Source organism: Opisthocomus hoazin, chromosome 21 (genome assembly GCF_030867145.1).
Source record: "Opisthocomus hoazin isolate bOpiHoa1 chromosome 21, bOpiHoa1.hap1, whole genome shotgun sequence".
NCBI classification, from domain to species: Eukaryota; Metazoa; Chordata; class Aves; order Opisthocomiformes; family Opisthocomidae; genus Opisthocomus; species Opisthocomus hoazin.
In genome coordinates this window covers 313,739-328,937 of record NC_134434.1, presented here as the reverse complement: position 1 = coordinate 328,937, position 15,199 = coordinate 313,739, and the positions used below count along the sequence as shown (strand labels likewise).

The 15,199-nt window shown below is 36.6% G+C and overlaps 1 protein-coding gene across 1 annotated transcript in view; it reads right to left on the bottom strand.

Annotated features, from left to right (window-relative positions):
• Positions 1-15,199, bottom strand: part of TMEM100 (transmembrane protein 100) — a 58,217-nt gene that overhangs the window by 29,183 nt on the left and 13,835 nt on the right. Inside the window, exon 2 of the mRNA XM_075440977.1 lies at positions 10,956-11,039. The gene's annotated coding sequence lies outside the window, so the exon portion shown is untranslated. The remainder of the gene's footprint in view (positions 1-10,955; positions 11,040-15,199) is intronic.

The window sequence follows — 15,199 nt, the reverse complement described above, 5'->3', positions numbered from 1 at the left end:
AATAGAGGGTTATGTGAATAAAAAGAATGAAGCATTTCTGTTAGATGATGACTGAGCCTCTCTTCTATATCCCACTCCCATTAACCAACTGGTAGGTATCGCACTCTGTAGATTAATAGGGACTAATGAAGTTTGCCTAGTAGCCAAATAGAACTAAAAAAATGCTGTGTAGTTTCTGGCAGACATCTGATCCAAAGTACAATGGTCAGACTTTCCATGAATCAGAATGAGCTTTGGATCTATTCTCACATAGAACTGTTGTTTTAAAATTACAAGCTCTTACAAAAGCATATTTTTGCATATTCTTCTTCAGGTAAAGAAGTGGTTCTTTTTGGGGATGACTGATCACACATCGTGTTTCCATAAGGAGTGATGTTACAGAGTGAATATAAATGATTCTTCCACATTGTGTTCTAGTCATTCAAATCCATTCTTTTGTGTGATCTCTCTGTAACGCTATTGTATTCGAGTTGGAAGGTAAAGCAAAGGGAAGATTCTGAGTAACCCAAAGTCAACATAGTGAATGATGTCAGATACACAGTCACTGTAGTGCTGCCTCTCAGAAGATGATGTGTAAAGGGAAACACAAGTTGTCTTTGTTCAGGAAACATCTGGTTGATATTTTGTTTCTCAAGCAGGTCATTGGCTGTTTTTATAATTTAGTGGAACAAAAATGTGGGAAGATAGGGGGATAGACTTCTGATATTAATGCACAGTAGTAGATGATATATCTTCCCACCAAGACTCTTGCTTTCCATTATGTTAGTTTTCTGTGTATAAAGAACATTTTCAAATGGGATCTAATGGTATTTAAATTTTACTTAGCCGAGAGTAATCTCTCCCTGAGTATGGATTTGCTTTCCTCTAGACAGGAGGACAATTCGTAACCAAATTTACTGCCCCACTGTGGTCTTCTGATCAGAGGAGACTACTAGACTTTCAGACAGAAAACTTTGTTTTTCACTCATCTCTTAAAGGTTAAAAGACACTGAAAACTTCTGTATAAAAACAGAAAAGAAAGCTTACAACAGGAGGTAAGTTGTTACAAATCTAGAGGGACTCTATGGAAGCGAAATGCTTTTTGAGAAGCAATAACAAGAACAAATCTTTATGGCAAGATGAGTTTTGCTGAAATTTTTTCCTACCGCTTTGTCTTATAACTGTGGACTTCAAAGGAATCCTAACCAATAAGGTGAATAAAGCTGGTGTTTAAGCATCCTACCAATTCTTCTTTGCAGCTGCCAATTAGCATATCAATTAGGATTACATATGAACACATATGCTCACATGAAGAGAATGTAATCTCCTCTGTTAGTTCAGTATTCCCTGTTCTTCAAGAACTTGACCATAAACAGTTATTCTCATCTGGAATTGGAATTACAAAGGTATCCCGGACTCCGGCTGTGGGACAGGAACATTTTAAATGGGAACAACTCTGCACTGGAAACCTTCATTTCCAAAGTAAGAACAACTGCACCCTATGAATAAGTGTTTCAGTGGGACATGCCATAATAAGCAATTCTGTTGAAGGGCCTTAAATATAATTTTTAATTTTAGCTTTGTAAAAAATTTCCTGCATCCCAGCTGTGCAACTAGTTCAACTGAAAACTATTCCTACAGTTTAAGCACAAGTATCTGTAACATTAAGTGAGTTTGCATTTGTCTGTCCTCACTAGATTTCGTGCGGATTCTTGGATTTTTCTAAGGCCTATTTCATCGCTGGAGGTAGCAGAAGTTCTATTATGGGCTTTGTGACACTGGAAGAGTCAGTTTTTGCCCCAAGCTTAATTCTCTTTATTGTTCTTCATCTATGGAAGAAACTGATGAGAATGAAATAATTTTAATAGATTGTGTTCTTCCTAAAATGGCATGTTTTGGACTGTAGCAGTTCTTCTCCTATAATATACTTATGTGCTGTACATACTTTCAATAGATGCCTGCTCTTAAGGCTCACTGCATTTCTGCCTAAGCATATCTTGAAAGGTTTTAAGTCTTTCCCTGTTTCACCTAGAATTGGGGTTTTTAGCTTTTAATATTGCTAGTGCATATACATGTCTTCCAAAGCATGACAGAAATTGTGTGTAATTGGCTGTAAATGGATGTTTCATATTCAGCCAAACTTGGAGTTATGGTTTAAGATCGGGTCTTAAACATTTTTATTAAGACCAGGCTGCTGCTGTTCTTTTTAAAAGTTAATGTGTTTTCTCAGCATGGAAGTCACATAATTGATTTGTACATTTGAGTGGAGAGCGTGATCCCACAAGAAGCCAAAATTGCCTGGCCAACCCATTTATCCTGTGAAAGGATTATATGATGCTGTTCACCTAGTCAAATAAAAACAAACAGTAGGAACATTTCTTCAGCAGGAAATTAGTTTGACACTAAAAGGGTCTATTGTTTCAGAGTGTGAGGTGGGTATGTGAAAGAGTACATTACCTTCCACTATTTTTTTTCTTGTAATATGGGAATAACCTGATCCTTGATAACACTTAAGGCGTGGTTCTAGGAACCATGAAGTTTAGAGCATTATCACTGAATAATGAGCTTGATTAATTCACTGCAATGACAGGCAGGCATATCAGTAATTTAAAAAAAGGACTTTAAAATCCATTTGGAACAAGTTACAGAATAAAAATAAACAAGTAATCTGAGGACCTTTTGAGATCTTTCAGCAAAGGCAGGCCTAGAAATACCTGCCAGATCACCAAATGCAATTACAGGCATCACATAACATAAATAACTCCCTTTCATGAAGTATGTTTCACAAGTATATGTTTAACCCATCTTCTCTTTCAAACTAGTAATTCAGTATGATTAATATCTTTGTTAGTAAGTTTATTGTGAAAATATAACTTGAGTAGAGAACTAAGATTTTGCTTTCCATTTTTGTGATCAGTAGATATTGGAACATTTTATGACAATATAAGGGAAGATTTTTTTCACAGTGATGATAATCAGCAATGAAACAAGTTGCTCTGAGAGACTGTGAAAACTCCATTTTTGGAGATACTCAGAGCTCAGCTGGACAAGGCCCTAGGCAATTTATATGACCTTGAAATCAGAGCCAACTTCAAATTTGGTGCTGCACTGGGCTGCGAGTTGGACCAGATGATGAGATGATCCCATATGTCCTTTCCATGCTGAATTACTATATGATTTTAATAATAATAAATCCAGGAGATTACAGTGTGAATCCTGAGAAGGCAGCATTATTTTCTTTCCAAATGCTGTTATTTAACAGACCAACTTGAATGAACTAAATTCCTATGATATACAATGAGATGCACAAGTGTATGAAAATCCTATAGTCAAGATCTGTTTTAGAAAAAGGTACATTTTTGACAAAATGCTCGTGGTAGGCTTGCATTATTGCTTTAGTTTATTATTTTAACTAGAATTATTGGTAGGAATTGGTGAGAAATCTGGGAAATTTTGATTAAATGAAAGCAGACTTTCTGAACCTTTGCTAGTGAAGCTTAGTATCGTAATAAATACACTATAGAGTGAAAACATGATGACTGCTTTTGGAAAAGGACAGCAATAGCAGACAAACAGGCTGTGCTGCACACTCAGAAAAAAGTTATTGATGCCAGTTATTGTTCATTTCCTGTTGCATCCAGCAGCTGTAGATTGTATTTGAAACCTTAAGGCTGGGAAAGGCTCAACTGGGCAAGGCTGAGATGTAATAAAAAGAGCAGATGAAATGCAGATTTAGAATACCTAAGTATTCCACAATGATCCCCTAGTTTTACCTGAACTATCGTGGCACAGTATTTTTAAAGATAACATGCTGAGCCAAACAGCACTCAAAAAGTGTTAGCCTTATACATGATGAGACTTTCTTTTTGTCAGATGGGAATATATGCTTAATCATATTTAATTAAAATTAATATTAAAGGATATTTAGTGTTAGTAAGTAGAGTCTTCTTCACCAGACCTGGTGTTCATTACCAGTGTAATTCAGTATTTAGCAAGAGAAGATTAAGATATCGTTGTGTTGATTCTATGGTGGACTTTCCTCTGCCTGGTCCAATGACGGATATTTCCAATCAATGTTTAGTGGTGAATACAATGTCCTTTACTGTCAGATGCCTTTCCCTTTCCCATCCCCGTTCAATATTGTGTCAACATTTGGGATGAGCTCAAATCCTAATGTGTGATCCGACCTTCTGACATCTTAGCCCAGTGAGCTACCAACTTAGCCATGCTTCCTGCGCTGGAGAGTAAAGCACAAACAACACTCTCAAGGATCTTCTACTCACCTATTATTTTTATGCCTGTCAGTGCTTGCGCATTTTACCGTATTATAGAAATCTTGGATGCATTTTCATTCCAAAAATATGTATGTGGATCTGTGTGTCTGGATTTATGTGGGTATAAGAATTATGCCTATTGGAATCGGTAATTGTTGAAACTAAGAAAAATAAGGGGGTGAAATACAAACTGTACTGAAAAGACAGTACTGAATATGAAATTATGTTGGTCAGCATTAAACAGTATTCTGAAAACAGAATGGCTTTTTGTTTAAAATGATGTGATAAAGTATATGCACTACAATTTATAAGAAAACCTTTAATCAGATTTCCATTGAAAAAACAAGGCAATTTTTCTGGTACATTTGATTACATTCAATTCAGACATATTTTGAAATTGTGACAAATAAAAATGTTTGACAGAGTCCAGGTAAATACTGTGTTCTGACGTTTAAAACTGCAAACCTGTATTAATTTAGCACTGTTGCACTAATGGAAACACCAAGCTCTTAGAGCATTCTTCCTTAGGTAAGATAGCTTCAACTTTTGCAGTTTCCCCTTTTCTCCTAACAGTTTGAAAGGTAAAAAAAAAAATCTGCATTGCTCCACATTTGCCTTGCACAGAGGCTTCAATTCAAACACTATATTTTTTGGGAGTAAGAAAAAGTTCATTGTCTACAGTAGTAAACCAGGAGGAAACCAAAAAAGGTTCCTTTTTAAACTATTCAGAATAGCAGTATCGGTAACATGCCTTCAGTAATTTCCACAGCAGAGAGATCAAATGAATGAAATGTCAGTGAGCTAGGATAGTGCAGTCTATTTCTGGTAGTGAAGCAAGCATCCACAACCTCATCTGGTTCAGTGGGGACGTTAGAGGAAATTGGAAATACTGTAGAAGGCTGTTCTAATGTCACATGCTTTTAGGTGGGTTACAAGGACAAATATTAAGTCTTCCACTTTGGATTTCTCTGTGTCAATTGCTTTTTATCAAGCAAGGTTATGTTTTTGTCTATAACACCTACATTGTCCCACAAACAACAATTTTTTTGAACTATTAATGAAGTCTGTAGTGTGGTAAAGTACACAAATAAGCAGTGGAATAAGTTAAATTTTTTACTCAGTTTTAAAATATACTGATAAGAATATTTATTGGATTAGTTTCAAATGCAAATACAAAATATTTAAGCTTTTACCACCTCATTATCCTCCCACTTTCATTTTTTTTTATTATTAAAAATACAATGGTGCTAGAGAAAGATGCAAAGAGAGGGACAGCAGTGAAAATAAATCTCCAGGTTTGGGGGCAAAACTGGGACAATGCTCCAGTTGTCATGGAAAAATAAGGAAAATAACTATTTTTACTTTTGTGAAACAAATTTAATGTTTTTCAACTACTATCAGCCTCTTCCACTGCCAAAAAGCAGCTAATACTATGGATAAAACAAAACCAAAATATTAAATCTGCAGAAACAAGTAACTCCGTCCTTCCCTCATAGCTGTATGGCACAAGCAGCAGGGGAAAGTCACCTCCACACACAGTTTAAGAATTTTAACACTGGCTTTGCTCCATAGTGTTACTTCCCTCTCAGCAAAGCCTTTAGAAGAATCCTGCCTCTTCTCCCCATTGACCTGGATTGATTCTGCCTTTGTTGAAGAGCTTCTGTTCAGGGCAGCACAGTCCAGGTACAAAAATGTTAATCTCTTCAAATTGTTTAAGAGTAAGAGACTAAACTCCCATCTTGAAGCCAGCAATCTCAAAGCAAGGCAACCCAGTCTGCCATATGATTCAAATACTAGTTTGTTTCATTTGTATTGGAAGGCCATAGTTTGGGAAACCAAATGGGCCTCACAGGACAGAAATTAATATATTTATTATTATCATAACTTTTGCTTCAGTAGAGTTATCTAGAGAGCTAACTGCGTCTGCACAGGAAATAATATCTTTAGTTAATTGACTGAAGACAGCAGATATTGATTACCTGAGGAAGCTGAGAAACAAAAATGATGTGTTCTGATCCAGTTGATGATATTGCTAAATTGGCAGCCTCATTGTCTTACTAAATGAGCTTTCATATGCAATGTGGTGAGTCAACTGGCAGAGGTTGCAAACACAGGATTACTGACTCTGAAATGTGGCAGAGGGGAAGGAAAACAAAAGTACCTATGCACAGAAAAGCATGCATGTGAAATAAATGAGGGCAAAGCAGCACCTGGAAAAGGGCAGTAAATAGAGCTTAATAGTGAGGAAAGACTACAGGAAACTGGGTACCCAAACACAGTAGAACCAGGAAGACATATCAAAGCATTAGGAAAAGGGCCACAGGTACAGCGCAACAAACAAGGGCACCACCGGGCACACACTGCTTACTGATCAGTACAGACTACAGCATCAGGGATTTGGGGAAATAGAAGCAATGTGGACACAGCATCTATTTTTTTTTTTTTTTATCTGAGAAGTCACATCAGCATTTGGTTTCCTTTTTCCTGATACTTTCCTGATGTTTCACACAGGGTTGGAAAAAGACCAGAAAAACAAAAAAAAAAGTGATTTGGTTTTAAAAAAAAAGTATTTTGCTAATTCATGCTATTCAGAGGCTAAAGTACAGCTCTAATACTTTTGTCTGTGAAAAAAAAAGAAGGACGTGGCCATTACCTGAAGAAAACACAGGCAAATTCTGAGTTGGGAGTATCAGTTCCTAGGAAGGACCCTCACTCAAGTCTATGTTAGAATCCACTCACTTACGTACACAGAGGTAAGTTCTGGTGCAGATTTTATACAGAAATTTTACCTTGCAGTTTCACTGTCTCAATGAATCAGAAACCTCTAGACAATACCTTCAAAATTATATTAATACTCTCCTCATACAAACACACATGCACACACACAGAATACCTAGCTCTGTCATCTGATAGTAGGAATCTTAGAAAATTTGTTTTCTAGCTTCTTAACCATGAAGAATGCAGATACACTTGACAGCCAAGTAAATACTAAGATTTGGCAACTGGAAGTTTTAAGTCACCCCCAAATAATGAAACTCAACATAATGAAGATCTGTCAAGCTTGTTCTTACACTCTGCAACTGCCTGCTGTAAACACAGGGTGAAGTCCTACACCAAGACAGTGGGAGTTTTCCTTTGGCTTCCACCTACCCAGTCTCTTTTCAGTCCCTGTTCACTTCCAGCATGATGAAAGAAATTAATTCTTTTTATCTTCTGAATTTTTCCTGGTCACCATGTGAAAAAGGAAGTGCTCAGTTTCATACATTCTTTTACTACTAATAAAACCACAATGGATGAAATCTCATTTAATCTTTTAAACTTCTAGCTGGTAATATCTTTTGGATTATTAGTCAAAACTGCCTAGATTAACATAAAATATTCCTTCTGCTCCTCCACAAATTCACCAAATATTTTGTGTTTCTTTAAGAAAATGAAAAATTTGACTGATTTCTTTTTTCTGGTAGATGTTCTGTATGATTAGTCTGGCCTTGTTAGGTCTGTCGTGTCTGGATCTTTGCAGACCCCAAAATCTGGAGCTACACCTGGTTGTCTATGACTTCATCTCTTGGTATCTCCACTCAGCCACAAGAAGATGCCTTCTCAGTCCCACACTCTTCCTTTTTTCAAAAAGTGACACAGCAGTCACCTAGAGGATTCTACCCACCAGCCTCTGGGGTACGCTCATAACCTAAAACAGGGATTTTCTAGTATTTCATCTACTTGTTTTCTGGTTCAGTGCTTATGTTTACTAAATCCTTACAGTGCCTTAGCAATAGGCCCTCTTCTAAGCCAGTCCCACAGGGCAAAATGAACAGTGCTTAGAAACTTGTCACGTTTTCCAAATCATTTTCCAATATGCACAAGAGAGATTACAAAAAAGTGTCATTTTGTGCTGCTGAAGTGAATCACTGATAGTGAAAAATGGGGAAGAATCTACAAACAAATTCTCCCCAGCAGATAGGTTTCCAATCAACCAGGGCTGTATATTATCCCCTCATACTGAGCAAACTGTGTTTTTAAACATTTTGTGATTTTACCACTTAAAACAGCACCTATGAGGTGTTCTCAGCTTTTTTTTGGTGACTCCTAGTGGTGATGCTTGTATGAAGCAGAGTTCCTGGAAAACACAAATCGCAGACTGTGGCATCACTGAGCAGGCTGGGGCCATTTTTCTCTGAATTTAGCAAGAGTGTTTGCTTCTTGCTTTGTAAAATTATGGCTGTGAAACCTCACACAAATTCTGCACGACGACAGGAAACCTTCTAATAAAATTTCTGCAGATATTTTGTCCCCTCTGCAAGAAACCACCCTGGATGACAAATGAGCTGTTAGATAGAATGACTTTTCCCTGCACTGCTGCAAAAGGCAACATCCTGAAATATTGTTTCTTCCTACTGGGCACTCTGTTGTGCAATCTCATAATGTGTAGTGCAGCTGAACATTAGGCAGCTTCAAAGAGGTCCATTCTAAAACAAATTAAGAAAATGCAAAATCGCCAACACTGTATCTGCATCTGGCTACTATTGCTTTCATTTACAAAGGCAGATTAAAATGTATATTCAATTTTCATATAATTCATTGTGATCTAAGACTTTTAAAAAAACTATTCAACTGTTTTATTAAAATTAAGGCCCAAACCAGATCTGCTTAGGTTGTGGACAAGTAATTACAAGAAATCTTTCAAAGCATCTGGACTTTTAGAGACAAATTTTTAAAAGGATAGTGCTAGACAGATTAAAAGATTAGAAATTTTTGCTAATCCCATTTAGGGTTAGAAATTTAGCCTTTAGATTCAGCAGGGCTGAATGGGAATATTTACTCAATTCTATTACTAGTTTAGTATGTCTCTGCAAGGGTCACTTAATATTTGTGTACTTTTCTTTACATCATCTTTCATACAGGTCTAATTGCTATGCAGAAGACTGATGGTTTCGAGGAACACTGAAATTCCCTATTGGAACACATTACTGATGTACATCAAATTGGGATGTACAAAAAGTTGTGAACAGACGTTTATTCTTTGAAGATGTTATTTATAGTAATTAATCTACTTCTGCAAGACAAAAAAAAAAGCAAGTAATGAAAGAAAACGTGGGACAAAAAATAAATGTGGCAGTAGATTTGGGCTATTTAGCTGCTTTTTCTGTTTGAAATCAACAGGAACAGTGACCTGGAGCTGGGCCATGCTTTTTCTCCCCATTGGCTTGTAGGTGGGATTCATTTCACTCAAATCTCCACCAGTAAATACAACAGAACTCTATAAGAAGTCAAGATGCTCTCTCTCTAGCTTCACGGTACATAAATACATTAATAGTATCTTCATCACAGCCGGGGAAACACCTTAAAATATTGCTTCCTACCTCCTGGGAACTGACAAATTCTAGTTGCAGCCAGCCATATCTCACAGCTCTGTACACAGGATAAACAGTTTAGCAACATCACTCATGCTGATCATAGTTGGCAATGAACTAACCAGAGTAATAAACACTACCGTGCTATTTTGTATTCTTAGAAAAGGGTTGGTGGGTTTTGTCTTCCCAGGGGCAAAACTATAGAAATTTCATGAAACTAAGCTTTGTCTGATGAATATTTAGTGCAAAAGGGCATGGAATAAGTTTAATTAGGTCCATAAAAGGCAATTTGCAGATCAGAAGGAGAAATAATAAAGATTTATTAAAAATTCTAGCTGTTGTAATCAAATGAGAATACACTGTCACTCAATCACTTTAATGTTATTTATGTAGCTAGCTGTTTAACAAAAACACCAAAATCTTTAAAGCCCAATGCAAAGTCCCTCTGAGCCTTGAACTTACAGATCAAATCCCCAAGTTTCTTTTCTAAATAACAAATAGAAAGATATTACAAAAATCTACAGTGCAGAGCAATGTCTGCTTTAGGCAAAGACTGCTCTATTGCATATTGTCATGACTTGCCATAGCAAAATGCCCTCTTATTACTCTCCAAGTCTTCCAAACTCTTCTTTCAGTAAAACTGTGCTGGCCTGAACTAGCCTCTCCTTTCGTGAGATCACTTCAAGGCAATCCGAAACCTTAGCACAGTAGGAAAAATACGAATTTGCTTCATTACATAGGCTGTTTGGAACTGCACCATCATGGTGAAAGTGTTTTCAAGAGGAGCTGGAATTAACACTTTCAAACAAACTGTCTTAAAATCTTAGAGAGTAATAAATATATTTCACAGTAAGTAATCTCAACATCACAAAATTTCTCATGGAGGAATATATCACCCAACCTGAGCAGGAAGATCTGAGTATAGATATTTCACTTAGATTTCATAAAACAAAAACATAGCATCTTAAAAGTAGACCAAGAAGAATTTTAAGCATTGCCCAAAATATCACTCATGAGGTTTCTTACAGTTTGCAGCTTCTCACTGAGACTTACTGAGGTATAATATTACCAGTATCTCAGACTGAAGCCTTTTCTTATGCATGAATAAATGTTGGCTCAAGGGATGGATTCTGGCACTAACATTTTCATTTGAGGAAAACAGGGTCTAGAAAGATCTAGATTATTCTCTCTTGTTCTCTCAAATATATGTAAAAATAACATTACATGTCACCACATAGCTCATGGTAAAAATGTATAAAGGTTTGCCTCTAAAGAGATTTACACTGTAAGGACTCTATTTGTGAAAAGTCAGAGGGAGAAAAGGAACTAGTGTAAAATTAAAGTGACTTACTGGTTCTGTTCATTAAATATTGGTTCTGCCTGAAGAAGCAAGGAGTAATGAAGTGCAAAGAACGGGGCAGAATCCTCATTATGGCTGGAATGAAATAAGAGGATATGAATTAGTAGTCAGTAGTAATTGCAACTAAAATCTGCTTTCATTAGTTTATCTTGAGGTGCTTTCATAAACACTTAAATATCATTATTTACATTTTAAAGACAGAACACAAGATACAGTGATCTGCTCAGCCAACATCAGAACAAGCAGTGAAACTCAAGTTTTCTGGATCAGTCACTGCAAAACCCTGCAAGAGACTTCATTATGAAATAAACAGTGTACGGTCAACTCTACAACCCTCCTTCGGGTGAACCTTCACTCAAGATAGTTCACTCAAACCTTTATTAGTCAAAACTTTGCCTCAGCAAAGTGTGCTTAGTCCACAGTCAAGAGGTGTTTTGGTGAAAGCAATAGACAACAATCCATCTTTGATAAGAAGGCTTGGATATTCCTTAAATCATAGCTCCTCATCTTTCAAGTGAACACATCTATCATCTCCATATCAGGACATTACTAATAGAAGCTTCTGCAGTGAAAACATGCCAGCGTTTAACAGTTCACAGACTGTTTCACATCTGTTTTGGACAATAAGAATGGAGAGTCTTGTACATTTATGTCAATTTACACCTGATGAAAAGTCTCCATGCAAGACTAACAGAAATTATATTTTTGTATACTATGCCATTGACATTAATCACATTTATATAATATTCAATGCAATTGCATGATGGCAGATTTGGCTAAATGTGATATGCATAAAGCCGTTTGATTTTGCTGGTGTCTGAGCTAACAGTATCTACGGTTTTCTTTGCAGACACATAAAGAACTTAATTAGCTCACCCTTGCAGGGAAATATGCTGTATTCAGCATGAGAAATGGTTTTTGCAGTCAGCCTAGATCAACTTCAGACTGTCAAACAAAACAAACCCAGTAAAGAAATGTGGTGCTATTTTGCACTTAGTTTACATTTTCCAACCCAGATGACTAATGACACAGCGAGTTGATGATTTCACTGGGAAGTGTAATATGTTACTGCCATCTAGTGCTATGCAGTAGACTCAGCCTCTGTCATACAACAGAAATATAATATTTAATATGACACAAGGGAGCGTTAGGCAAAAAGATATCAGTTTCCTATCAGTTGATCTATGAAGCTTAGGATACAGTTGAGTGACACGCTGAATTTTGATCTGGTCCTGTGATCTGTCCTCAATTTATATGGAGTAAAAGAAGATGGTAACAATGCAAAAGCTCCAAAATCAGACAAGAGGCATAGTAGAAACTATGCTGAAAAAGTGAAGACTATTATCTTCAGAGACAACATCAGAAGACTGGAGTTGCTCGATGAACCAGTAATTTCTAGCCAGGATAGGGCTGTCTTTTCCTCTATTAAATAAAACTCTCAGGTGGCCTACAGATGGTTTTCCATCAAGGTTTTCCTAAGATCATATGGTAAAAATTTGTCAACATTTGAGACTAAGGCAATTTCTTGGTCAAAATTTAGATCCTTGTCTCATAATGAAAAGAATATAATTGTAGTTTTGCTATTTGCTTTATGAGACTGACTTCTGGACGCTGATAAGACACTTGGAGGGAAAAGATGCAGAACCAAAAAAATGGCTGCCAAAGGAAAAATATATTTTAACTGTACGGACTCTGAGCACTGTTAGGTAGTATGTGACTAAAATAACTTCAGCTGTCAGCACTGAGTATCTCATGTTTATTGACAACTATAATAAGGGTGGTGAAACACTGGCACAGGGTGCCCAGAGAAGTGGTCAATGTCCCATCCCTGGAAACATTCAAGGTCAGGTTGGATGGGCCTCTCAGCAACCTGATCCAGTTGAAGATGTCCCTGCTCATTGTAGTGGGGCTGGACTACAGAACCTCTAAAGGTCCCTTCCAACCCAAACTATTCTATGATTCTATAATTGTCACTGGTGCAGTATTAGGAAAGTTGAAATTAAAAAAAACATTTGTGCGGAAATAGTTCAAAACTTGATCACAAACTTACCAGAGTCCATGAGACTCTTGATTTGAATTTTGGGCCAGCACTTCAAAACATGTAAAGGGAACTTCAAGTATGGCTTATAACTAGCAGGAACAGTGCAGAGTTAAAATACTTGTGGGAAAAGACTCATGCAAAATTCATTTGTGCATTTATCTCATTTAAAACTCATTATTATTTCTCCAAATAGAGATGCTGCTCAGGAACTGGTGAAGTTAGGATCATTATTCACTCAGTTTGGACAGTATTGGAATAAGTCCCTCAGCTATACTCTTTTTTTTTTGTATAGTATATTCCACAGCAAGTGGATAAACTTAATGTAAGCAGTAAGGATGAGCTTCATTCAGTACCCACTGAAATCTTTAAAAGTCTTCTCTTTACTTCAGTAGTCATCTGATTAAGTCCTGGGGGTGACATTATAAGTTTAAATTGAAATCTAAAGGTTTTAAAGGATTCAAAGATTGTTTTTTTCAAACATAGCTCAAAGTAAAAATGAAGCAAATTACATTCTTTCTCAACTTCTTATTTTGCATCAAACCTGTAAGTTCTTATTTAAGTTTTCCTTTTTACAGAAGCAAATGAACAGTATCTGCATGGTTTGTCCCCCTGAGATTAACTAGTTATATAAATTCTATAGCATATCAAAACATGGTATTGTAAAATTGCTTTCTTTTATTGACAAAGGATGAAATGTCACACCAGCTGTTGCCAAGTGCAGTCATTCATGTTTTCATAAGAAGTTTGTGACAGCCTCTTAGTATAACCAATTTTACATAATTTAGGTAGCAGTCTTCATTTCTCCATTTGGTGAAAGTGTATTGTAAGAAGTCATTCTTTTCCAGTTAATAGAATTACATAGCTTGCAACTAGAGTAGGATAAATACTTCTAAGTATTTTCTATGAGACCACATAGAAAAGCAGCCAGTTGTGAATCTTTTCTGATAGTTCAAAAAGAATCCTTTTCTATTGATAGCCACGTCTACCTTGCAATGTGCAGGAACCGTACAATCACATCTAGCAAAATACACTTCAGTTCAACCTCATCCTGTAGTAAATGGGATGCTAAAATCGGTAAGATCCAAGTCAAATTTGTAACATTTGTTTCTTGAATTTAATAAAAATACCCAATAGGAGTGCTGGTGAGATCTGCAACAGCCCTCTGGTGTTATAAGAAGCAGATTACAGATCAAATCTTCATTTCCTTTTGCCCTGCATAGGACTAACATTTTATAACCTTTATAAAATAACAAAAACAGTGGAATGTTGTAATTTTGCACTGTTGGGTGTAAGAACAACCCAGAATCAATCCCAAAGTGATATGCTTTGTAAAAATAGGAATGCGCCTACTGTTTGGGGCATGCTTTAGTCTTTTTCCTATGCAACAGCCAAAGCTGTGGCTTTACCATTCAGCCTGCAAGTCATCCTCACTGCTACAATGATTCCAGGAGCTAGTCATTACCTCTCCCTCTTATCATCAGAGGATATAGCAGTGATGTATCTATAAATGATCTTATTGAGCAAAGGCCTGAAAACTTGGTTGCTTCCTCACTTTTCTGGTCTCTCATCTTTATGTATATTCAGGTTATCGTTCAGGCTCTTCTGAGACAACGCTTTCCACTTTCTAGGATCCGTGTCAGCTCACATCTTCTAGCATCTGCCCAAGATGGATGACCAATAACATAGGCTAGGAATGAGCTTTTTATTGCTGGAATTCCTATGCAGTACAAACCCACACAGTCAATAATTCAAACCAGGCATACAAATCTCCTGGCTTGGCAAACAATACATCTCCCCTCAGGCTACCAAAAAGTGAAAAAAGCATCTAAAAATCTGCATGTTAGCTAGTTATTTTCTTTGCAATGTACATAACTCCAAACCAATGGGAAATGTAGTTCTTTCCTACTGAAGAAAAACTATTTGCTTTTCCTAAGTTACGATCAAAATAGGCTTGATATGCGTTAATAGAAGAGTATTGCTTTCAAGTCAAACAATTTCCTATTGTTGCCACCACAGCAATGGAGTAAGAAACCAAGTAACAGAGGCAACAATCCTGGGAGCTGTTAATAACGGATCTGGAACCGCTTTTGTTCTGTGACCTAAAGGATAGGTATGATACAAAAAGAAAGGCTGCTGAAACATGTAGGAAACAGCCCTCTTTACAAATCAGACTTAGTTAAAATCAGCTTCTAGA